The sequence below is a fragment of the Struthio camelus genome, chromosome 10 (genome assembly GCF_040807025.1).
Source record: "Struthio camelus isolate bStrCam1 chromosome 10, bStrCam1.hap1, whole genome shotgun sequence".
Taxonomy (NCBI): domain Eukaryota; kingdom Metazoa; phylum Chordata; class Aves; order Struthioniformes; family Struthionidae; genus Struthio; species Struthio camelus.
Window position 1 is genome coordinate 24,802,555 of NC_090951.1, and position 24,610 is coordinate 24,827,164.

The 24,610-nt window shown below is 59.3% G+C and overlaps 3 non-coding genes across 3 annotated transcripts; all 3 read right to left on the bottom strand.

The window, feature by feature from the left end:
- Window positions 1–5,282: 5,282 nt before the first annotated feature.
- On the bottom strand, window positions 5,283–5,354 carry TRNAE-CUC (transfer RNA glutamic acid (anticodon CUC)). Its single transcript has one exon. It is a non-coding gene; the product is annotated as a tRNA-Glu (tRNA).
- Window positions 5,355–21,278: 15,924 nt separating this feature from the next.
- TRNAE-CUC (transfer RNA glutamic acid (anticodon CUC)) lies at window positions 21,279–21,350 on the bottom strand. The gene has a single exon. It is a non-coding gene; the product is annotated as a tRNA-Glu (tRNA).
- Window positions 21,351–23,725: 2,375 nt separating this feature from the next.
- TRNAI-UAU (transfer RNA isoleucine (anticodon UAU)) lies at window positions 23,726–23,819 on the bottom strand. Its single transcript has 2 exons — window positions 23,782–23,819; window positions 23,726–23,761 (listed from the first exon to the last, which is right to left on the bottom strand). It is a non-coding gene; the product is annotated as a tRNA-Ile (tRNA).
- Window positions 23,820–24,610: the final 791 nt, after the last annotated feature.

Here is a 24,610-nt window from a genome sequence, read left to right on the forward strand (position 1 = left end):
GAGACAGAGGTACGTGAGAGCGTTCCGGCGACATGACTGCCTTGCTCCTAAAGGCAGCAAATCTTTCTTGTGCTCAGGGCAGATGCTGCCACCGGGACACCCTGAAACAAAGTTTCCTCTCCAAATGCTAGCCCTCAACTAGGAAAGCAGAAGATGCACAGCTCAGAGCTGAGACTGAGGGACCTCACTGCCAGGTGTTTCGCAAGGGCAAGAGTCAAGACAGTCAACGAGGACGCGCCTTCTCTGTTAGTGGAGAAGTCAGGCACAGGAGAAGGCATTCGATTAGCCAGGGTCTCTGCGGGCCGGGTTTTGCCGGTTGGCTTGCTATGAGCCTTCCTGGAAAGAGAACACCTGGCTCGGACCTGGTGTTAGCCTCACAGGCTCTCCAAGGATTTGGGTGGTTGCATCCATAGCATGGAAGAGGAGCGAGAGAGACCCAGCCCTTGCTTTGCCTTTGCCCAGTGGGTAAGAACCGGGAGTGCCACACGAGAGAGCTGGGGAAGGGCATTGGGCTGGGATGAGGAGACAGGCTGGGACAGGGTGACCATCCCAAGCAGAGCGTGAATGCAGGCCTGGGGCAGAAAAGAGCCGTTCATGGCAGTGGGACGCCAGGGACACTGGGAAGGGCTGGTCAGTGCAGACGGCCCAGCACTCAACCATGGCTTTCTGCGAGGGGAAGCGCCACAGATACCTGCCTGCGTCGTAGACTCTTTCCCCAGAAACTGCCTACTTTTGAGCCCGTAAAAGCCTCGCCATTATCATTTCTAGCACAGAGAGTGGGATGCTGGGCCAGCCAGAGCCTTGGCCTAACGCGGGGCAGCTCGTCCTACGTTCGCCTCTGTCGCCCAGACCACTGCGTACGAGAGACGGACGCTAGAGAGAGTTGGCGTGGCTGGAGACCGTGGCTGCCCCGCTGGCCGGGAAGGTCCTGGCAGGCCAACAGAGATCAGTTCAGTCGTCCTTTGACAGCTGTCCAGAAGAAGTAGGCGTAGCACGGGGAAGTGCTCGACTTACCCCGAGCAGAGCTGCTAGCAGCTTTCCAGTGCCATCCACGGTGAGGAGGAAGTCATCGTAAAATCTCATGGTCACTTCCTGGTCTCGTACGGAGAGAATGCCAATGGCCTTGAAGACAAAGTCCACGGCCTGTCTTTTTGAGATGGCCCGAAAGAACGCCATCACGGTCTCCTGTATGCAGCACTGCACCGTTGTAAAAGGCATGTGGGCACACACGGATAGATCCTCGTACCTCAGAGGGACGATTCTTACGTCACCTAGACAGCAGCAAAGGAGGAACAAAGTCACCTCTGCAGCAGGGCAGCGGGCTCCAATCACAAGGTGACAACACTTTCTGGCAAGACAGCGCTGCCTCAGAGCAGGCTCTTGAATCCTCTGCTACAGCGCCTAGGAGCGGTTTATGGAGTCCCTTCCGGGAAGAGTCAGAGCAGCCTGCAAACTGAGGTGCTCAGGGGGCAGCAGTGATTTTGCCAGTGCAGGAATAAAAAAGGGAAACTAACCATTTGGTAGGACCACGTTACCGGAGGGCAGGACAAGTAGGGCAGACGGGTGCAGGTCCCATGAGAAAGTGCGTGGTGCCAGGCCATTGTGACTGTGCCCGCAGCCAGTGCCCTCTGGCTAAGCCTATGCCATGTCAGTAGACGCAAGGAAGAAGCAAAGTGCAAGGACGGCACAGCAGCCCACAGGGTTCTTCTACCCCCCCCGCACCCCCACCCCGACCCCCACCCCCACCCCCACCGCCTCGTAGTCAGCAAATGTCTCCGCTTTTGGGGCCAGCGTCCTATCCCTCCCACACACCGGCTGAAGGCATATTACCAGGAAAGGACACCCAGGGAGCCTTTCTGAGCAGTTGCTCCTGGCTGGCCTCTGCAGCTTGAACAAGCTGAAGTTGTTCTCAGGCCAGCCGGAGGCATTCAGTCATGTCTTCAGAGCAGTTTGCATGCGCCTCAAGCTCGGCGCAAGGGCAGGCAAAGGTTTTAACGTGTCTTCTTACCAGGAACATCTTCTTGAGCGCACCTGGCCTGGTATTCCTTGGCAACAACCTCCGATATACGGAACATGGGTCTCCGAACAATCGAAAGCTCACCGTTCACGGAGCACTCGTAGTGTTTAAGGACATAGAATATCCCCACTCCTAATACCTTGACACCCTGAGAGCAGCAGCGGGAGAGAAGGAACAAGCATAAGCAGCCTGGAGACGAAAAACGGACCGAGGGCTTGCCCGAGCGTGGAGATGCTGCCCTGGGCCCTGCCCACCCCTAGCATGCAAAGGGCAAGATGGGGCACTAGGGAAAGCACACACTCCAGACCTTTCTTTCCTCTTGCTCCTCGGCTCGCCCCCCAAATCTCTTTGGGAAAGCAACAGCAGAGCCAACATTCCTCCCCTACCTACAGTCGGAGGGGTTTCCAACGGCAGGGACCAACCCTGGAACAGGGGCCAGGCTTTGGTTTTTCCATGCTGGCACTGGAGAAGGGAGAAGGCCCAGAAAGTGCCCAGCACTCTCTTCTGCTTTATCGGGACTTCCGTTGTTACCGCCGGTGCCAGAGAAGCTGCTCTGTGGCACATTTGTCCAGGACAGTGTCCTGCGGGGGTGCGCTTTCTCTTTTCAGGGGAGGGAAGCAACGGCACGCCGTGGCACAGGGGTGTCAGGACAAGGCAAACCGTCAGCGTTTCAGGAGGGGAGGACCGAGCCACAAGACCCACCTTGTTCTCTGCCAAGTGCTCTAGAATGTATTCAGAGACGCTGTCCCAAATGGTAACAATCTCTGGAAAGCAAGGGAAAAATCCAAGTCAGCAAGCGCACAACCATTCAGCACCCTGCTCACCAAGGAGGTGACCGGTGCAGGTGAGACGAAACATACCGCCACCCCAATTCCGAACACGCAAGGCGCTCCACGTGGCGGGAGCTGCAGAGCTGAGCTGCGAGGACACCTCTGCCCACTTCTAAGCGAGGCTCCTGTCCTTTCAGGTGGGCATGCCTGAAAGGCATACCCGCCCGCTAGGGAAACGGGGACTAGCTTTCCACGCCAGTGAGAGGACGGTGCCGTGCCCACAGGAGTCGCCCAGGCTCAGGGCAGCCCCAGGTGTCTCCCCTGCAGGAGTCCCGGCTGCCAAACTCACCGCTGGGCCACCAAGGGACGTGCAGACTGGTCTCTCGTGGCACCCACTAGCCCTGTCCAGCCCTGCCCCACAGAGCCCAGCCTTTCCATAGCTCTTCTCCTAGCTGATATGCTCTACAGCAGTCAGGAAATACCTCCTGCAAGCCTTACCGTAGCGGCTGAGATTCCTGAGCGTTGGGAACACGTCTGGCCACAGGTTCTCCATCTTTGCGCCCCCTCACGCTCAATGAGGCCCTGTAGCAGGAGGGGGAGGAGGAAACTTCTCCTCCTCCTCCTTTGCACTTCCCCAGGCAGGCTCCAGCAGTGTTGCGTGGCCTGCCTTCGCCCTCTCGTTGCGCTGCAAAGCAGCTCCTCCAGAGAAGAGCGGTGGCGAGAGCAGCACCCGAAAGCTGGGCTTGCCCAGGCCTCGCAGGGAAGTGCAGGGAGGGGCCCCGTGGCGGGAGGGGAGCTGTGGCTGTGATGCGGCATGTCCCACTGTGACCCCAGCCCGCGTCACCAAGAGGCTGCCAGGCCTCCCGCGACACCCTCCCCCAGACCCTGCCAGGCTTTGCCCACCTCAGCCAAGGGCAGCTGCGCTGGCTGTTTTGGGGTGCTGCCCCCACCCCACGCCGTGGCGCAGCGAGAGCCATGGCGGGGGCGGGGAGGGGGAGCTCACCAGTGTGGTGGCCCCAGATGGGGACGCTGCGCTGCCATTGCTGGCCGCAGGGGCTGTGCTGAGCTCTGCCCTGAAGGAAGGAAGGAAGGGATAAAGGAAGGAAGGAATAAAGAGGAGCCTCGGCAAAGCAAGGGCTGGTGCTGGTTAGGTATACCACAGCCTCTCTGGGTTCTGGAGTCTGGAGTCTGCCTGGGCTCTGGAGTCTGGCTCCGTCTTCTTTACTCCCCCCATCGCGTATTTAGACACACCGACAAGAGCCCCTCTGGGCCTTTGCGTCTCCCGCCTAAACAATCCCAGCTCTCTCAGCCTCTGCTCGTGTGACGGATGCTTCAATCCCTCAAGCCTCTCGGAGGCCTTTTGCTGGACTCGCTCCGGCATGGCCATGTCTTTCTTGTACTGGGCCCAGCGCTTGTGGTACAGGTCTCTCGCTGGCACCTGCTGGACGGCTGCTTGACCTTCCCTCATCACGACTCTAGGTGGAACTAGAGCTCCAAGCGCCCTGTGCTCAGGAATGGCTGACAGAGCTCGCTGGAGCCTGTTAGAGCTTGCGAGAGGTCACAGCCTCCTTTGGCTCAAACTGCTGCACCTGTGTGCTGCCTCGGTGAGCTGTGCTCTCAGCAACGGCTACTTCCTTTCCCCCCGGGCACTGTCCAAGAGTCCGCCAGGACCGTCTCCAAACCGTGCCAAAGGCCGTGCGAATGCAAAATCGGGTCTGGGAGCGTTAAGCGCCACCCCTTGTGCACCAACATCTCGCTGCACTGAGGAACACCTGTGCCATGGCTGAGTGTGGGGGGCAGGTGGGCTTGTTTCCAGGGCTTCTTTCAAAGTGACCGGAGTTGTCCAGGACGTAACAGAACCAAGGGCTGGCTCAGGCTGTGACTATCAGCAGGGCCTAAGCACTGGTTGTTATTGCGAGTCCCCTGTGGCGTAGCAGCAGGACGCGACACCTGGGTGCTGTCAGGGCCCTGAGGGCCTCAGTGGCCCTGACCAGCAATGCTCCACACACCCTGCCCATGGGCCCAGGAGCCCATTTCAGCTCCTCCCTGGGCCTTCTGGCCCCGTCTGCACCAGGAAGCATGGGAAGGGTCTCTCATTGGCATGTGCAGAGCAAAGCTTCACTGCAGAGTCGCCTGCTCCTGCCTCTGTGGGACTGGGTAGTGCAGGGATCTTAGGACTGAAAGACAAGGCAGCTCCTGCGGCAGGTGAGTCACGTCCCGCAGACCCAGAGACCTTTTCTCTGTCACCCAGCGCCTCCCAGGAGCCCTAAGGAAAGGGTATTCTGCAAGGGGATTTGGCAGAAGACAGGGCTGCCCTGGAGCTGGCTGCACAGGCAAGCCCAGGATGGCTGTTGTTGCAACAGAGGAAACGCCCTGTTCCTCGTGCCTGCTCAGAGCTCCTGTGCGTCTGATAGGGTCCCCTTCCTTCCACGCTGCCCCCCCAGGTGAAAGGCCTCGCTTGCTGTGGCAATAGGGTTAGCCCTAACCCTAAGCCTTTCCCTGGCTGGGAATCGAACCCAGGCCGCGGCAGTGAGAGTGCCGAATCCTGACCACTAGACCACCAGGGAGGAGAGGCCCAGCCTGCCTGTGCACCCACCGGTGGGCACCAGCCCTGCCCTGCAGGGGACCAACCCCTCCAACCACAGCCCCCCACAGCCGGTCAGGAAGACAAATTGCCGTGGCAGCCCGAGCCTTCCCAGGCAACTCTGCAGGCATTCCTCCTTCTTTCTGAGAACGAGGCCCTCAACCAGAGCCTCTGGGCAGCAGGCACCCTGCAGTGGGAAGGCCCAGGGAGTGCAAGGTGGCGGTCGGCGGGGAGGCTGGTCACTGCTGGACACAGGTTTGCACCTGGAAAGTCCCTGAGCAGAAAATCACAGCTGGGCACAAATCACAGCAGCCTGAGACAACAAAGCCCGACAGCACGGGCTTCAAACCCACCTCTCCAAGAAACCGGAGCCAAAATCCAGCTCCTTGCACCACTCACCTATACCCACCAGACTGCAACACTCCTGTCCTGGTGCATGGGTTGGGCTGGGGGAAGTCTGGATTGCCTCTCGCCAGGGGACCGATGCCCCTTCCGGCTGTCCTTGCAGCACAGTGCGAAACGTGAGCACGCTCTTGCTGCAGGTGGCAGCCAGCAGTGGGAGCGGGCTGCTTTCCGAGGGCAGGCAAGCAGGCTGCGAGGGACATAGCAAGGCCAGTGAGGCAGGGACCTCCCTGGCAGGGCACAGGCCCTCAGCACCCGAGCAAGAAGGGAGAGCTGGTTGAGTGTCAGGAACGAGGGCCAGGCACAGAGCAGTGGTTGCCAGCCAAGTCCAAAGTGCTGAGACGGGTCTGAGGCCAAGCTCTGGAGCCCGGTCAGCCAGGGAAGGGCAGGGTCAGCGAGGTGCATGGCGGCCAGGGCCGGGCATGGCTGCAACGTAGCTCAGGCGAGGAGCAGCTCCCTTCTGCTGAGCCACCTCCGCCACCCAGCGCAGCACTCCTGCAGCTGCAACCTCTCGCCAGGACCTCTCCCAGCAGCAGGAGCAGAGCAAGTGGGGAAAGGACCGTCGCTCTTTGTGGAGGTGCGCCCACAGGCTCACACTGCACCCCAGGGTGCGTGGTGGAGGGGACACTTGAGCAGAAAGAGCCAGGGCTGGGCACGGAGCAGTTCCTATCCCCTGTGCTATGCACCTGCCTTCCCCCCTACACCACCCTCTGTCCAGCTGGCTACGCGGGGCCGCTCTTTGCAGAGTTGTCCTTTCCTCATCGCCAGCCCCTGGACATGCCCCGTAACTTCCTTCAGTCCAGTTCTTTGCCATCCCCAAGAACTGAGACTTCTGAAAAGGTGAATCTAGAGTGTGAGTTTGCCTCCCCTCTCCCAGGGAGGCACATGAGGGCTTGCGCTGTTCGGGTGCTGCTCTGCAAGGACACAGACTCGCATTTTCTGACTTCTCCCTGCTAGCCTGTCGTCACCTGACAGCTCTGGCTGCTCCGCAGGAGGGCAGAAGGCAGGAGGGCAGGAGGCAGGAGGGACAAATGGCCCGAGGAGGAAAGGCAATCACATGGGCAGCTGTGATCGTATAGTGGTTAGTACTCTGCGTTGTGGCCGAATCCGAGTCACAGCAATGGTTTTGCAAAGCCCGCCGGGTGAAAAGGAGAGTTGGAAAAGACACGGGAGGCACCCGCAAGGGTAGGCCAGTGGGTTTGTTTCCAAAGATGCCATGGCCTAGGAAGCTCTTCTGTGCTCTCTGTTCCAAACATTCAGTGGGCTCGTGCCTAAAATGATTTCCTGGTTTCTAGTGATCGTGCAGTGTCTTCTGCTGTGGGGCTGCCGTGACAGCTACCCCTGCTTCTGGGAAAGCAGTCAAGCTTCTCCATTCTCCAGGCCAAGCTTGAGAACTGAGAGACTCTGCCTGGAAAGTGCCCAGCTTTTCACCTTTCCTTTCCCTTGCCCTTGCTCTCCGTGTTGCAGTCAGGGCACTCTCAGCTCCACACACAAACTGCCCTGCAGCCCCAGCCCACCCGCAACTGCCATCCCACGCCATAGAGACCCCCAACACAAGTAGCTCTTCCCTGGGAGAAAGAAGTCGCTTTTTTTTTTCTTCAGGGGGAGCGTGTGACTTTTCTGAGGTTATGCCACCATGCTGGAAGCCTTAAGTCCTGTTCCGGCCAAGCTGTAAGCTGGCTGTGGGAAAGAAACCCTCTGGATCCTCTGCGGAAGAGAAGAGGTCTGGATCCTCTGCGGAAGAGAAGGGAGGAGAGCCCAGCTCTGCCTCCGGGGCCCCAAACCGAGTGCTATGCGGGCAGAGCCCAGGTCAAGCCTGGAACGGCCCCGAGCGCTTCTGGTGTTCCAAGGTGTCTGTATTGGCAGGTCCCAGGATGTCTGGCTTGAGACAGATGTCACTGCTAGGAAGCTGCACCGCCCAAGGGAAGAGGAGGCAGTGCATGATCAAAAGCCCATGCTCCAGGTGAGGCTTGAACTCACCCTCAGCATCCCTCCGCTTAGCACTGCTGTATAAGTACTGCGCGCTGGCCCATTGCGCCACTGGAGCACGCTTGGAGAGGCGGACTGGAGCCCACGAGCAACCATTGTTGCCTGCGATCACCATGGCTCTTCAGCATTAACCGGGCACCTCAAGTGCTTTCCTCTTTGTCTCGTCCAGCAAGGAGCAGCCATTGCGTGCCAGGCTTGCAACATTCACCAGGGCACGGAGTGCCAGGGCAAAGTGCCCCTCGGCAGGGTTTAGCTGGCTAGAGGCAGGAAAAGGGAGGCCACAGGCGACCCAGGGCTGGGACAGTGCGGTCGCTGCTGTGGCAGCCCTGTGAGGCCATTGAGTGCATCAGAAAGCCCCTGTAGTGAAGGCAGCCGGGGGAGGGGGCGAGGGGAGGCAGAAGAAGGACACCCGACTGCCACAGGGACCGTGAGTAAGGGCAGACCCAGAGCAGCCAAAGCCATGCTGGGCCAATGGGAGTGGAGGCTGGAGAGGGGCTAAGGCAGCCAAGAAGGACACGGAGAGCAGCAGCAGGGAACACTGGTCCCAAACCACATCTCGTGGGGGAGCCAACGGGCTTCTGGCTTTGCGCTCTGCTCCCGAGGGCATCTGGGCTCTGGCCTAACCCCTGCCTGGCTGTCAGAGTCCAGTAGTCTCTGCAGCAGCATCTTGTAGCTATTCCACACAGGGAGGGTCAAGAGGGACCTCGCGGAGCTCTCAGAGCGAGACGAGACAGAAGGGTCACCGCACCAGAAAAGCCAGCGGGCAGTCCCCCAAAGCAGCAGAACGTCGCCCTTCCAACTCCCCACTGAAAACCAGTTCTTCTCTTTTAAACTGACAAGCACTTTTCTGGAAATCAGGGTCAGCACCACTTCATGAGTTGCATGGCCAGGGAAAGCTGCCAACTAAGCGCACAGGCAGGGCAAAACAGTACTGGCTGAGTACTCAGCTTCTGGACCTCCTTGGCAATTTGTTGGTCCCTGCAGCAGCGAGGCGGTCCAAAGTCTTTGCCTCTTTACTACGCCGAATGTCTGCCAGTGAAGCAGGTGCTTAGTAAGAGGCAGCACTTGCAGGGAGAGTGCAGTGTTTGGAGCATCAGGCGTTACTGGGACAAGGAAGACGACCGAAGAAGAGGCTTCTCCCAGCAACAGACCGAAAGGACACGGCCATCACCCGCTCCTCTGGGAGGATCCACAAAGCCCCTTCCTGTGTTTGATGAAGGGCAGGGAGATGCTGTGTTCCCGGGTCAGAGGAGGCGCATGGACAGGCTTCAAGGAGCCCAGGATTTGAAAAAGGCTGACAGGGCAGTCAAGCAGCTGTGAGCTGCCTGTAGTTTACAAGAAGCTACTAGGTGCTGCTTTGAAAACCTAATTCAAGAAAGCGCTAAAAAAACCAACCGCAGCCATGCGGCAAGAGAGGAGGAAGGTCTAAATGAGGCACGTCCACCTCCAGGCAGCAGGCAGGAGGTGGGTGGTGGGGACACCGTGCGCCCACCAGGACATGAGCACAGCCCTGGGGGGGCCGCCACAAGGAGCAGCCAAGGGCCGACGGAGGCCCAGGGACAAACATGGCCCATCCCAGGTTTGCCTGGCTGGAGAGCACTGCAGCTGCAGAGAAAAGCCAGGCATCTGCACTCCCAGGTTGCCGCACCGCTCTACCCCACAGCAGCTCCTCCTCTGCCCTTAGCCTTTCCCCATACAATCCGGAGAAGGGCTGCAGCTCCTATAGCACCCCTGGGGCTGTGGGCCCATCAGGTGTACGTGTGTCCTGGCCACCATGCTGTGTGAGGGGTGTGTCCGCTGTGCAGTGTCTCTGTGCGTGTGGAGAGCGTGAGCATGTGTGCGGATGCGTGTGCAGTGTCAGGGATGTGTTGGGCTGGTGCATGTGCACTCTGGCGGTGCAGTCCTGGCTGTGCGTGAGGGTCTTGGGGAGTGAGAGGTGTGAGCTCTGAGCGTGTCCTAGGGAGGGTAATGAAGGAAGAAAGGGGCGCGTGTGTGTGCGCGCGCGCTGTCCTTAGAATGAGTGAGGCAGTGGTTTGCTTGCGCCCCCGCTCTGTGGCACGCGTGTCTCTATGCTGCGGTCTGTGTACGGGCGTTATTCTGTTACGGCGCTACAAAAACCGTGGAGGAGCACATGGGGGGTTTAACAGCTCTTCTGTTCATCTGTCCTGCAGCACTGTCCTTTGTGAGGCACAGGCTGGTTACTCCAGCCGTGAACAAGTACACGCCACTTTTTTTTTCCTTTGGCCCTTGTAGGTGGATTTCAACATCCCCTTTGCTAAGAGCTCCATGGCCGCAATGGAGACAACGCTGACAGCAGCCGAGGGAGCTCCCACGCTGACAGGCCTCCACTTGGCCCTGGAGCTGCAGTGCCTTGGGACTGGTCGCTCTTCAGGCCCAGGCAGGCTTCCGCAGCTAGCAAGATGGCTCAGGACCACGCTTCCAGACTTTCCAGCAATGTTCACACGTCTTCTGCGCAGCCAGCAAGTCCTGGTATCTCTCCCTTTGATCCCGCAGAGCCATCTGCTGCCCAGTGCTAGGGCATTAAAAAGGAACCGTTTGGTTTTAGGCACAGGGAGAAGGGCACGGAAACGCTGCAGGCCTAGGGCAGGGCGGTTCTTCTGGGGTCTGCTTCTGCTGGCATCTCTATGCTTTCTGGAACGGGACAGGGGCCCTAGTGTCCAAGGCAAGGACATGACAAGGTGCCACGTGCCGGTAATCAGCCTGCGGAGGAGTCAGGCGGGGATGGGACTTTGCACCAAGCCGGCCTCGATCCCCACAGGGCAAGGTGTCCGGGTGTGGAGCCTTGGGGAGACAAGGATGGAGCGTGCGGTTTGAAAAGGGAGAGCCAAAACGCTGGAGGAATCCTTTCATCGTCGGCAGCCACAACTTTCTGGTCCCACAGGGAAAGCCCACCGCTGAGTGCCCAACCCCTGCCCCTGGGCTGGAAGGGTGCCTGCTCCCAGGCCACAGCCTGCAAAGCCTGTTGCTCTCCCACGAGGGGTGCCAGGGAAAGACCGGACCCCCTTCCCCTCCCCTCCCCTTGGGTGCTCCTGGGTGTGGAGGGAAGGCCAGTGCAGGGGAAGGGGAAACAGCACCCCCAGCTGGAGAAATTTACCAGAGGAAGTGCTTCTCTTGGGAATTCCGCTGCCGATTCAGCTCTACCCTCTGCTTCCACTCTTCCCGACGCACTTGGTAAGTCTCCAAGAGTTGCAGGGTGTGGCTTGCTCGTACAGAAAGCTGCCTGCAAGAGCAGGGAAAGTTCCCTCTCCCCTTCTGGCTGAGGCCCTCCTGCCTCTCCCCTCGACCAGCCCCTGCACGCACGCTCCCGCTGGTGGTACCCACAGCCTTCAAGTGGCAATGCAGCTTGGGGCTGCCTGGCACCAGGGTCCAGCCCAGGTCATTGCCATGCCAGGAGAAATCAGGGGACGCCATACCCAGCCCCATGGCTCCCAAGATGGGCTTCCTCACACCTCGGACAGGTGCTGCCACTCCAGTTTTCCAGGCCGGGGCTGGGCCTGGCGCGCACTTACTCTTTGCGCAGCCGCGGCAGCCTCTCTGGCTTCCTCTTCTTCTCCTCAGCTCGGGGCAGGAAGGCAGCAGCGCTCTCCTCTTTCCCAAGCCACGGCACTGGTGAGTGTGGCTGAACCTCAGGCAGCGTTTCCTGATGCCGCCAAGCCTGCATTGGGGCCAGAGGACAAATTTGAGGCTGCTTCTGACCTCCCTCAGGCGCTCTCACCTCTCAGCCCTGGAGAAGCCAGCAACTGCGGGGCCTGTGCGTCCTCCCGCACACTTGCTCTGCTCTGGCCTCAGAAACCCCCATGCCAAGCACTGCCGCAGGCAGGGACCCTGGCCGGGATTCACCACCGTTGCTTGCTGGCTCCATTCTCTCTTGCTGACATCGCTCGTGACAGGGTGAATGAGGGCAAGGAATGACCATTTTTCAGCGCTGCAACCGTGAAATCAAACGCTCCCGTGGGGTTCCACCAGTCAGACCCCAGCACGGAACCACTGAACGGGGTCGGTTGGAGGGGACCTCTGGAGAACTCTCGTCCAAGGCCCCGCTCCAAGCGGGGCCAGTTAGAGCAGGCTGCCCGGGCCGTGTCCACCTGAGGGTTGAATAACTCCAAGGGTAGAAGTCCCACAGCCTCTCTGGGCCCTGTTCCAAACTTTGACCACCCTCATGGTGGAAACGCGCCTCCCAACAGCTAGCCGGAATCTGCCTTTTTGCAACTCTACGTCTTGTGCCTCTCACCCTGTCACTGTGCGCCTCTGAGAAGAGCTGGCTAAGTTACCTCTAGCCTTTCCCCCGGGTAGCTGCAGACAGCAAGGCGATGGACCCTTGAGCCTTCTCTTCTATGGGCTGAACAAACACAGTCCTCTCCACCTCTCCCTTGGACACCAGGTTCTCCAGCCCGCTGACCAGCTTGGGAGCCTCCGCTGGATTTGCTCCAGCATTCCAGAGCCTCTCTTGCATGGTCGAGCCCCACCCTGGACCTAGGGCTGGCTCCAGGTGAGGTCTCCCAAGGGCTGAAGAGAGAGGACTCGTGGCGTCCTTCACTCGGCTGGCTACACTCTTGCAAACACAGCCCCGCCTGTGGTTGGCCTTCTTCCCCGCAAGTTCAAGGGAGGGGGTGACCCAGCCATGCCCCCACCACAGCACATTGCTGCTCCTCCCCTTTGGCTTTTTGCAGCAGCTTCTCCCTGCCAGGCATGGGCAGGCAAGCTTGAAAGACCATGGCCACCTGGCCTGCTCTTTGGGGGGCAGCAGTACCACTCGGACTTGGAGACCTCCACGGCTCCGCTCCTCGGCTTACCTGTTCTGCCCTGTTTGGCTGCCTGCAAACAGGAATTGCAGTCCGAGGTCTGGCTTGACGAGGTTCTTGCTGCTTGCTGTCCTCGTCCACCTGAGAGGAGCTCTCCCGAACTGTTTGCAGCAGGCTGAAAACACACAAGCCGGGTGAGGTTATCGGAGTCCCGGATGAGACCGTTCTCCATCTTGTGCTCACAAGCAGCGGCGTGCCAGCCTCTGCAGCACAAGACGGTGCTGCTGGAGCATTTGGTGTATTTGAGCCCTTGTGATCCCATCAAGAGTGAGGGCCCTACAGGCCCTAAGGAAAGCTCTGGATGCCCAGGTGTGGGCCCTCTCTGGATGGCACGAGGAGAAAACCAGTGCCATTTGCCACGCCCGGAGCCTGCAGAGCCCGCTAGCCGCCTCCTGCTAGGGGCACTAAAGGCCGTGAGGTGGTCAGAAAGACTCTGTTTTGGGGTGAAATGGGAAAAGGGGAGGCTTCTAGTGAATTGAATCCAACCTAAAAACCAGGGAAAACGGACACCGCTCTCTGTTGGTGGGGGAGGATGGTCTGACTTTCACGTTCCTCTGGGAAGTGCTCTCATCTACGCTGCAACCAAATGAGGTCCCTTGAAATGTCTAGCAAAGCAGAACAGCTTTGCTGCAACTTCTCAGCTGCTGCAACACCTCTTGCATCGACATTGGTCGTTGTGACACGAGTTGACAACCTTTCAGAGTTCATACCGACGGCGTGTGCGACGGAAACAACTCCTTCCCAGAATGCCAAAAGCACACGGTCACCGGCATGCTTTGCTCCAAGAGCCTCACCTGGCAGCTGGCTTGTTTGCCCGGGTTTTCCATTCTTTCCCTCCCTTTGAGCTGGCCCCAGATAGCGTGGGCGGAGAAAGCCTTTCTCGAGAAAGGAGGCGCTCAGCAGGAGGACTCCCTGGAAGTAGGAAGGGCGGAGACTCTTCAGCAAGCATCTCTGTGAGCGTTTGAACAAGAAGGACAGGCAGCTGTGCTCCAGCTTTGGATCAAAGAGCCCGATTGCCTCGGAGCTCTGCTCCCGAGCAGGTCTTAGGCCCTTGCTGACACAGAATCCTGTCCAGCTCTTCACTTCTGCAGGGCACCCTTCTGCCCTGGAGTACTGTGGCTGTTCTCCTGCTTTCTCTAGCCCATAGGCTTAAAAAGCGGGGCTTGGCTGGGAGGTGCTGGTGACCTCATGGTACCCTCTCCTTTGGGGCGGCTGCGGGCTGGAGGGCATAGTTCCACACGAGAAGGGGAACAGATTCCTGCACATCTCTAAGGCGCTCACATGCACAGACGTGCTCTTCTGGCGCATCCAGCCCAAAGACATGCTTAGGGAGATGCACAGCACAAGGCCTGCAATTACCAGCCTCCACAAGGAAGCCACGTTTTGGCACAGCTTCGCAGCCTGTCGCCACTCATCTCCACGTGGTCTTCCTCCCCACTTTCCAGCGCGCTGCTTCCCTGGGAAAGCTAGACCCCCTCCGCCACTGGCAGCTCAAGGCAGGATTTTGATCCCGCGCAGAGCGCGGAGGGATCTTCCTAAATTCCTAAATGCTGCTGCACAGACAGACTCCTGCAACTAAGGAGCAGCTTGCAAGACACACCAGGGCATGGAGTCCCAGGGCCAAGTGCCCCTCAGCAGTGGCAGCTGCTGCAGTTGGTGCTGCAGGACTGCCCGGAGAGCCCCTTCCAGGAGGAGTCCCCTGAGATCTGCCGTGATGAGTAAACAGAGGCACAAGAGAAGCAGCCTACTCCGCCAGGCATCGCCTTTTCAGCTTGGCTCCAGCCCCGTGCTGCGGAGGCCAAAAGGAAAACAAACACACCTCTCTCACCAGTCAGCTGTGACATTACCTTTTCCCTCAGTCTGCTTGTTACGCGCTCTGTCCTTTGCCTCCCGGCCTTTGGCGGCCTTCCGAGACCCTCTGGAGGAAGAGGCTGGTCTCACAGGCGACATCTCAGTCTCCGTCCTGGAAACAAGAAAGGCACCAGAGAGAAGCTTGACACCAGAGGCTCGCAGAAACCTGCGACAGGCTTGCCGTCAATCTAGGAAGACCAAGTCATGCAAAGACTTGTTGGCCGCCCTTCAGATGTCACACTGACAGAGTGTACGGAAGAAGCAACCCCTTCGAAGAACTCCAAGAGCACAAGGGCACCCTCAGCCCTTTTCTCCAAGAGCCTCACCTGGCCGACGACTTGCTTCCTTTGCTCTTCCGCCCCTTCTGCTTTTTACGGCCGGCGCCAGATAACGCGGGTGGCACAGGCCTTTCTTGAGAGAGGAGGCACGCAACGGGAGCACTCCCTGGAAGTAGGAAAGGAGAAGGCTCTTCAGCAAGCGTCTTTGTGAGCACTTGGGACAGGCAGATGTGCTCCAGCATCGGATCAAACAGGCTGATCCCCTTGGAGCCACGCTCTCCAAGAGGTCTTGCTCCCTAGGACGTCCTTGGCACACGCTAGCAGCCTGTTGACAGTCATCTCCAGGCAATCTTTCTCCCCACATTCACGTGCCCGGGATCCGTCAGAGAGGTAGACCCCCCCCTCCCTTCCCCTCCAGCATAGACACCTCGCCGCCAAACGTCCTAAAGTGAAAGAGGAGCTTGCGCTATCCACCAGGGCGCAGCGCCCCGGGGCAAAACTGCCCTTCAGCGGCACCAGCTGCATTTGTTGCTGTTGGGCCACCCTGAGACCTCCTGCCATCCAGAGTCACTTGAGATTTGCTGCGAGGGGTAAATAGAGGCACAAAGAGGCAGTCTACTCTCCCAGGCACCGCATCTTGACCAGGGCTCCAACCACCTACTGCTGAGGACAAAGGGAACACACGCATGAACACACGCACGCATGCACACTCCCTTCTCTCTCACAAGTCAGCTGTGACATGACCTGTTCTGTCCATCTGCCCTTCTTCTTCAGTGCACTTCAGGGATCCCTGGGAGGGAGATTCCGCCTCTTGTTTTTCAGCCGGAAGCGTCAAATCAAATCTGGAAAGGAGAAGACGCCAGGCTGCAGAAAAGGCACCACGCTCCCTTTGCCGCTCGCATTCACAGTCCGTTGCCAGAGAGCTTTGAGAAGGCCTGCCAAGGCCATAGCTTTCCAAAGCAGAGTACGCAACATCCTTGAGAACTCTCATTCTGAGGAACCGGAGAGGCACAGGCCAGACCTCCGCGGCGTGTGCGCACACGAGAGGCCCCACCAGTCTGGGCCAGGGCTTCCCTATCCTGACGCGGAGAAAGTGTACTCCAGGCCTCCTTGCTGCCCCTGGAGACCATCTCGCCTCCCCTCCTCCTATTCACCAAGCAGGAGCTGAGACCTACTCCACAAACGTACTGTGGCAACACGAAGACACTGCCGGGACCCATGCGAAAAGCCACACTTCCTCTTCCTGAAACCACCAGGGGTCTCGTCCCTGGGGCCTGAAACAGAGACAGAGGTACGTGAGAGCGTTCCGGCAACATGACTGCCTTGCTCCTAAAGGCAGCAAATCTTTCTTGTGCTCAGGGCAGATGCTGCCACCGGGACACCCTGAAACAAAGTTTCCTCTCCAAATGCTAGCCCTCAACTAGGAAAGCAGAAGATGCACAGCTCAGAGCTGAGACTGAGGGACCTCACTGCCAGGTGTTTCGCAAGGGCAAGAGTCAAGACAGTCAACGAGGACGCGCCTTCTCTGTTAGTGGAGAAGTCAGGCACAGGAGAAGGCATTCGATTAGCCAGGGTCTCTGCGGGCCGGGTTTTGCCGGTTGGCTTGCTATGAGCCTTCCTGGAAAGAGAACACCTGGCTCGGACCTGGTGTTAGCCTCACAGGCTCTCCAAGGATTTGGGTGGTTGCATCCATAGCATGGAAGAGGAGCGAGAGAGACCCAGCCCTTGCTTTGCCTTTGCCCAGTGGGTAAGAACCGGGAGCGCCACACGAGAGAGCTGGGGAAGGGCATTGGGCTGGGATGAGGAGACAGGCTGGGACAGGGTGACCATCCCAAGCAGAGCGTGAATGCAGGCCTGGGGCAGAAAAGAGCCGTTCATGGCAGTGGGACGCCAGGGACACTGGGAAGGGCTGGTCAGTGCAGACGGCCCAGCACTCAACCATGGCTTTCTGCGAGGGGAAGCGCCACAGATACCTGCCTGCGTCGTAGACTCTTTCCCCAGAAACTGCCTACTTTTGAGCCCGTAAAAGCCTCGCCATTATCATTTCTAGCACAGAGAGTGGGATGCTGGGCCAGCCAGAGCCTTGGCCTAACGCGGGGCAGCTCGTCCTACGTTCGCCTCTGTCGCCCAGACCACTGCGTACGAGAGACGGACGCTAGAGAGAGTTGGCGTGGCTGGAGACCGTGGCTGCCCCGCTGGCCGGGAAGGTCCTGGCAGGCCAACAGAGATCAGTTCAGTCGTCCTTTGACAGGTGTCCAGAAGAAGTAGGCGTAGCACGGGGAAGTGCTCGACTTACCCCGAGCAGAGCTGCTAGCAGCTTTCCAGTGCCATCCACGGTGAGGAGGAAGTCATCGTAAAATCTCATGGTCACTTCCTGGTCTCGTACGGAGAGAATGCCAATGGCCTTGAAGACAAAGTCCACGGCCTGTCTTTTTGAGATGGCCCGAAAGAACGCCATCACGGTCTCCTGTATGCAGCACTGCACCGTTGTAAAAGGCATGTGGGCACACACGGATAGATCCTCGTACCTCAGAGGGACGATTCTTACGTCACCTAGACAGCAGCAAAGGAGGAACAAAGTCACCTCTGCAGCAGGGCAGCGGGCTCCAATCACAAGGCGACAACACTTTCTGGCAAGACAGCGCTGCCTCAGAGCAGGCTCTTGAATCCTCTGCTACAGCGCCTAGGAGCGGTTTATGGAGTCCCTTCCGGGAAGAGTCAGAGCAGCCTGCAAACTGAGGTGCTCAGGGGGCAGCAGTGATTTTGCCAGTGCAGGAATAAAAAAGGGAAACTAACCATTTGGTAGGACCACGTTACCGGAGGGCAGGACAAGTAGGGCAGACGGGTGCAGGTCCCATGAGAAAGTGCGTGGTGCCAGGCCATTGTGACTGTGCCCGCAGCCAGTGCCCTCTGGCTAAGCCTATGCCATGTCAGTAGACGCAAGGAAGAAGCAAAGTGCAAGGACGGCACAGCAGCCCACAGGGTTCTTCTACCCCCCCCGCACCCCCACCCCGACCCCCACCCCCACCCCCACCGCCTCGTAGTCAGCAAATGTCTCCGCTTTTGGGGCCAGCGTCCTATCCCTCCCACGCACCCGGCTGAAGGCATATTACCAGGAAAGGACACCCAGGGAGCCTTTCTGAGCAGTTGCTCCTGGCTGGCCTCTGCAGCTTGAACAAGCTGAAGTTGTTCTCAGGCCAGCCGGAGGCATTCAGTCATGTCTTCAGAGCAGTTTGCATGCGCCTCAAGCTCGGCGCAAGGGCAGGCAAAGGTTTTAACGTGTCTTCTTACCAGGAACATCTTCTTGAGCGCACCTGGCCTGGTATTCCTTGGCAACAACCTCCGATATACGGAACATGGGTCTCCGAACAATCGAAAGCTCACCGTTCACGGAGCACTCGTAGTGTTTAAGGACATAGAATATCCCCACTCCTAATACCTTGACACCCTGAGAGCAGCAGCGGGAGAGAAGGAACAAGCATAAGCAGCCTGGAGACGAAAAACGGACCGAGGGCTTGCCCGAGCGTGGAGATGCTGCCCTGGGCCCTGCCCACCCCTAGCATGCAAAGGGCAAGATGGGGCACTAGGGAAAGCACACACTCCAGACCTTTCTTTCCTCTTGCTCCTCGGCTCGCCCCCCAAATCTCTTTGGGAAAGCAACAGCAGAGCCAACATTCCTCCCCTACCTACAGTCGGAGGGGTTTCCAACGGCAGGGACCAACCCTGGAACAGGGGCCAGGCTTTGGTTTTTCCATGCTGGCACTGGAGAAGGGAGAAGGCCCAGAAAGTGCCCAGCACTCTCTTCTGCTTTATCGGGACTTCCGTTGTTACCGCCGGTGCCAGAGAAGCTGCTCTGTGGCACATTTGTCCAGGACAGTGTCCTGCGGGGGTGCTCTTTCTCTTTTCAGGGGAGGGAAGCAACGGCACGCCGTGGCACAGGGGTGTCAGGACAAGGCAAACCGTCAGCGTTTCAGGAGGGGAGGACCGAGCCACAAGACCCACCTTGTTCTCTGCCAAGTGCTCTAGAATGTATTCAGAGACGCTGTCCCAAATGGTAACAATCTCTGGAAAGCAAGGGAAAAATCCAAGTCAGCAAGCGCACAACCATTCAGCACCCTGCTCACCAAGGAGGTGACCGGTGCAGGTGAGATGAAACATACCGCCACCCCAATTCCAAACACGCAAGGCGCTCCACGTGGCGGGAGCTGCAGAGCTGAGCTGCGAGGACACCTCTGCCCACTTCTAAGCGAGGCTCCTGTCCTTTCAGGTGGGCATGCCTGAAAGGCATACCCGCCCGCTAGGGAAACGGGGACTAGCTTTCCACGCCAGTGAGAGGACGGTGCCGTGCCCACAGGAGTCGCCCAGGCTCAGGGCAGCCCCAGGTGTCTCCCCTGCAGGAGTCCCGGCTGCCAAACTCACCGCTGGGCCACCAAGGGACGTGCAGACTGGTCTCTCGTGGCACCCACTAGCCCTGTCCAGCCCTGCCCCACAGAGCCCAGCCTTTCCATAGCTCTTCTCCTAGCTGATATGCTCTACAGCAGTCAGGAAATACCTCCTGCAAGCCTTACCGTAGCGGCTGAGATTCCTGAGCGTTGGGAACACGTCTGGCCACAGGTTCTCCATCTTTGCGCCCCCTCACGCTCAATGAGGCCCTGTAGCAGGAGGGGGAGGAGGAAACTTCTCCTCCTCCTCCTTTGCACTTCCCCAGGCAGGCTCCAGCAGTGTTGCGTGGCCTGCCTTCGCCCTCTCGTTGCGCTGCAAAGCAGCTCCTCCAGAGAAGAGCGGTGGCGAGAGCAGCACCCGAAAGCTGGGCTTGCCCAGGCCTCGCAGGGAAGTGCAGGGAGGGGCCCCGTGGCGGGAGGGGAGCTGTGGCTGTGATGCGGCATGTCCCACTGTGACCCCAGCCCGCGTCACCAAGAGGCTGCCAGGCCTCCCGCGACACCCTCCCCCAGACCCTGCCAGGCTTTGCCCACCTCAGCCAAGGGCAGCTGCGCTGGCTGTTTTGGGGTGCTGCCCCCACCCCACGCCGTGGCGCAGCGAGAGCCATGGCGGGGGCGGGGAGGGGGAGCTCACCAGTGTGGTGGCCCCAGATGGGGACGCTGCGCTGCCATTGCTGGCCGCAGGGGCTGTGCTGAGCTCTGCCCTGAAGGAAGGAAGGAAGGGATAAAGGAAGGAAGGAATAAAGAGGAGCCTCGGCAAAGCAAGGGCTGGTGCTGGTTAGGTATACCACAGCCTCTCTGGGTTCTGGAGTCTGGAGTCTGCCTGGGCTCTGGAGTCTGGCTCCGTCTTCTTTACTCCCCCCATCGTGTATTTAGACACACCGACAAGAGCCCCTCTGGGCCTTTGCGTCTCCCGCCTAAACAATCCCAGCTCTCTCAGCCTCTGCTCGTGTGACGGATGCTTCAATCCCTCAAGCCTCTCGGAGGCCTTTTGCTGGACTCGCTCCGGCATGGCCATGTCTTTCTTGTACTGGGCCCAGCGCTTGTGGTACAGGTCTCTCGCTGGCACCTGCTGGACGGCTGCTTGACCTTCCCTCATCACGACTCTAGGTGGAACTAGAGCTCCAAGCGCCCTGTGCTCAGGAATGGCTGACAGAGCTCGCTGGAGCCTGTTAGAGCTTGCGAGAGGTCACAGCCTCCTTTGGCTCAAACTGCTGCACCTGTGTGCTGCCTCGGTGAGCTGTGCTCTCAGCAACGGCTACTTCCTTTCCCCCCGGGCACTGTCCAAGAGTCCGCCAGGACCGTCTCCAAACCGTGCCAAAGGCCGTGCGAATGCAAAATCGGGTCTGGGAGCGTTAAGCGCCACCCCTTGTGCACCAACATCTCGCTGCACTGAGGAACACCTGTGCCATGGCTGAGTGTGGGGGGCAGGTGGGCTTGTTTCCAGGGCTTCTTTCAAAGTGACCGGAGTTGTCCAGGACGTAACAGAACCAAGGGCTGGCTCAGGCTGTGACTATCAGCAGGGCCTAAGCACTGGTTGTTATTGCGAGTCCCCTGTGGCGTAGCAGCAGGACGCGACACCTGGGTGCTGTCAGGGCCCTGAGGGCCTCAGTGGCCCTGACCAGCAATGCTCCACACACCCTGCCCATGGGCCCAGGAGCCCATTTCAGCTCCTCCCTGGGCCTTCTGGCCCCGTCTGCACCAGGAAGCATGGGAAGGGTCTCTCATTGGCATGTGCAGAGCAAAGCTTCACTGCAGAGTCGCCTGCTCCTGCCTCTGTGGGACTGGGTAGTGCAGGGATCTTAGGACTGAAAGACAAGGCAGCTCCTGCGGCAGGTGAGTCACGTCCCGCAGACCCAGAGACCTTTTCTCTGTCACCCAGCGCCTCCCAGGAGCCCTAAGGAAAGGGTATTCTGCAAGGGGATTTGGCAGAAGACAGGGCTGCCCTGGAGCTGGCTGCACAGGCAAGCCCAGGATGGCTGTTGTTGCAACAGAGGAAACGCCCTGTTCCTCGTGCCTGCTCAGAGCTCCTGTGCGTCTGATAGGGTCCCCTTCCTTCCACGCTGCCCCCCAGGTGAAAGGCCTCGCTTGCTGTGGCAATAGGGTTAGCCCTAACCCTAAGCCTTTCCCTGGCTGGGAATCGAACCCAGGCCGCGGCAGTGAGAGTGCCGAATCCTGACCACTAGACCACCAGGGAGGAGAGGCCCAGCCTGCCTGTGCACCCACCGGTGGGCACCAGCCCTGCCCTGCAGGGGACCAACCCCTCCAACCACAGCCCCCCACAGCCGGTCAGGAAGACAAATTGCCGTGGCAGCCCGAGCCTTCCCAGGCAACTCTGCAGGCATTCCTCCTTCTTTCTGAGAACGAGGCCCTCAACCAGAGCCTCTGGGCAGCAGGCACCCTGCAGTGGGAAGGCCCAGGGAGTGCAAGGTGGCGGTCGGCGGGGAGGCTGGTCACTGCTGGACACAGGTTTGCACCTGGAAAGTCCCTGAGCAGAAAATCACAGCTGGGCACAAATCACAGCAGCCTGAGACAACAAAGCCCGACAGCACGGGCTTCAAACCCACCTCTCCAAGAAACCGGAGCCAAAATCCAGCTCCTTGCACCACTCACCTATACCCACCAGACTGCAACACTCCTGTCCTGGTGCATGGGTTGGGCTGGGGGAAGTCTGGATTGCCTCTCGCCAGGGGACCGATGCCCCTTCCGGCTGTCCTTGCAGCACAGTGCGAAGCGTGAGCACGCTCTTGCTGCAGGTGGCAGCCAGCAGTGGGAGCGGGCTGCTTTCCGAGGGCAGGCAAGCAGGCTGCGAGGGACATAGCAAGGCCAGTGAGGCAGGGACCTCCCTGGCAGGGCACAGGCCCTCAGCACCCGAGCAAGAAGGGAGAGCTGGTTGAGTGTCAGGAACGAGGGCCAGGCACAGAGCAGTGGTTGCCAGCCAAGTCCAAAGTGCTGAGACGGGTCTGAGGCCAAGCTCTGGAGCCCGGTCAGCCAGGGAAGGGCAGGGTCAGCGAGGTGCATGGCGGCCAGGGCCGGGCATGGCTGCAACGTAGCTCAGGCGAGGAGCAGCTCCCTTCTGCTGAGCCACCTCCGCCACCCAGCGCAGCACTCCTGCAGCTGCAACCTCTCGCCAGGACCTCTCCCAGCAGCAGGAGCAGAGCAAGTGGGGAAAGGACCGTCGCTCTTTGTGGAGGTGCGCCCACAGGCTCACACTGCACCCCAGGGTGCGTGGTGGAGGGGACACTTGAGCAGAAAGAGCCAGGGCTGGGCACGGAGCAGTTCCTATCCCCTGTGCTATGCACCTGCCTTCCCCCCTACACCACCCTCTGTCCAGCTGGCTACGCGGGGCCGCTCTTTGCAGAGTTGTCCTTTCCTCATCGCCAGCCCCTGGACATGCCCCGTAACTGCCTTCAGTCCAGTTCTTTGCCATCCCCAAGAACTGAGACTTCTGAAAAGGTGAATCTAGAGTGTGAGTTTGCCTCCCCTCTCCCAGGGAGGCACATGAGGGCTTGCGCTGTTCGGGTGCTGCTCTGCAAGGACACAGACTCGCATTTTCTGACTTCTCCCTGCTAGCCTGTCGTCACCTGACAGCTCTGGCTGCTCCGCAGGAGGGCAGAAGGCAGGAGGGCAGGAGGCAGGAGGGACAAATGGCCCGAGGAGGAAAGGCAATCACATGGGCAGCTGTGATCGTATAGTGGTTAGTACTCTGCGTTGTGGCCGAATCCGAGTCACAGCAATGGTTTTGCAAAGCCCGCCGGGTGAAAAGGAGAGTTGGAAAAGACACGGGAGGCACCCGCAAGGGTAGGCCAGTGGGTTTGTTTCCAAAGATGCCATGGCCTAGGAAGCTCTTCTGTGCTCTCTGTTCCAAACATTCAGTGGGCTCGTGCCTAAAATGATTTCCTGGTTTCTAGTGATCGTGCAGTGTCTTCTGCTGGGGGGCTGCCGTGACAGCTACCCCTGCTTCTGGGAAAGCAGTCAAGCTTCTCCATTCTCCAGGCCAAGCTTGAGAACTGAGAGAGTCTGCCTGGAAAGTGCCCAGCTTTTCACCTTTCCTTTCCCTTGCCCTTGCTCTCCGTGTTGCAGTCAGGGCACTCTCAGCTCCACACACAAACTGCCCTGCAGCCCCAGCCCACCCGCAACTGCCATCCCACGCCATAGAGACCCCCAACACAAGTAGCTCTTCCCTGGGAGAAAGAAGTCGCTTTTTTTTTTTCTTCAGGGGGAGCGTGTGACTTTTCTGAGGTTATGCCACCATGCTGGAAGCCTTAAGTCCTGTTCCGGCCAAGCTGTAAGCTGGCTGTGGGAAAGAAACCCTCTGGATCCTCTGCGGAAGAGAAGAGGTCTGGATCCTCTGCGGAAGAGAAGGGAGGAGAGCCCAGCTCTGCCTCCGGGGCCCCAAACCGAGTGCTATGCGGGCAGAGCCCAGGTCAAGCCTGGAACGGCCCCGAGCGCTTCTGGTGTTCCAAGGTGTCTGTATTGGCAGGTCCCAGGATGTCTGGCTTGAGACAGATGTCACTGCTAGGAAGCTGCACCGCCCAAGGGAAGAGGAGGCAGTGCATGATCAAAAGCCCATGCTCCAGGTGAGGCTTGAACTCACACCCTCAGCATCCCTCCGCTTAGCACTGCTGTATAAGTACTGCGCGCTGGCCCATTGCGCCACTGGAGCACGCTTGGAGAGGCGGACTGGAGCCCACGAGCAACCATTGTTGCCTGCGATCACCATGGCTCTTCAGCATTAACCGGGCACCTCAAGTGCTTTCCTCTTTGTCTCGTCCAGCAAGGAGCAGCCATTGCGTGCCAGGCTTGCAACATTCACCAGGGCACGGAGTGCCAGGGCAAAGTGCCCCTCGGCAGGGTTTAGCTGGCTAGAGGCAGGAAAAGGGAGGCCACAGGCGACCCAGGGCTGGGACAGTGCGGTCGCTGCTGTGGCAGCCCTGTGAGGCCATTGAGTGCATCAGAAAGCCCCTGTAGTGAAGGCAGCCGGGGGAGGGGGCGAGGGGAGGCAGAAGAAGGACACCCGACTGCCACAGGGACCGTGAGTAAGGGCAGACCCAGAGCAGCCAAAGCCATGCTGGGCCAATGGGAGTGGAGGCTGGAGAGGGGCTAAGGCAGCCAAGAAGGACACGGAGAGCAGCAGCAGGGAACACTGGTCCCAAACCACATCTCGTGGGGGAGCCAACGGGCTTCTGGCTTTGCGCTCTGCTCCCGAGGGCATCTGGGCTCTGGCCTAACCCCTGCCTGGCTGTCAGAGTCCAGTAGTCTCTGCAGCAGCATCTTGTAGCTATTCCACACAGGGAGGGTCAAGAGGGACCTCGCGGAGCTCTCAGAGCGAGACGAGACAGAAGGGTCACCGCACCAGAAAAGCCAGCGGGCAGTCCCCCAAAGCAGCAGAACGTCGCCCTTCCAACTCCCCACTGAAAACCAGTTCTTCTCTTTTAAACTGACAAGCACTTTTCT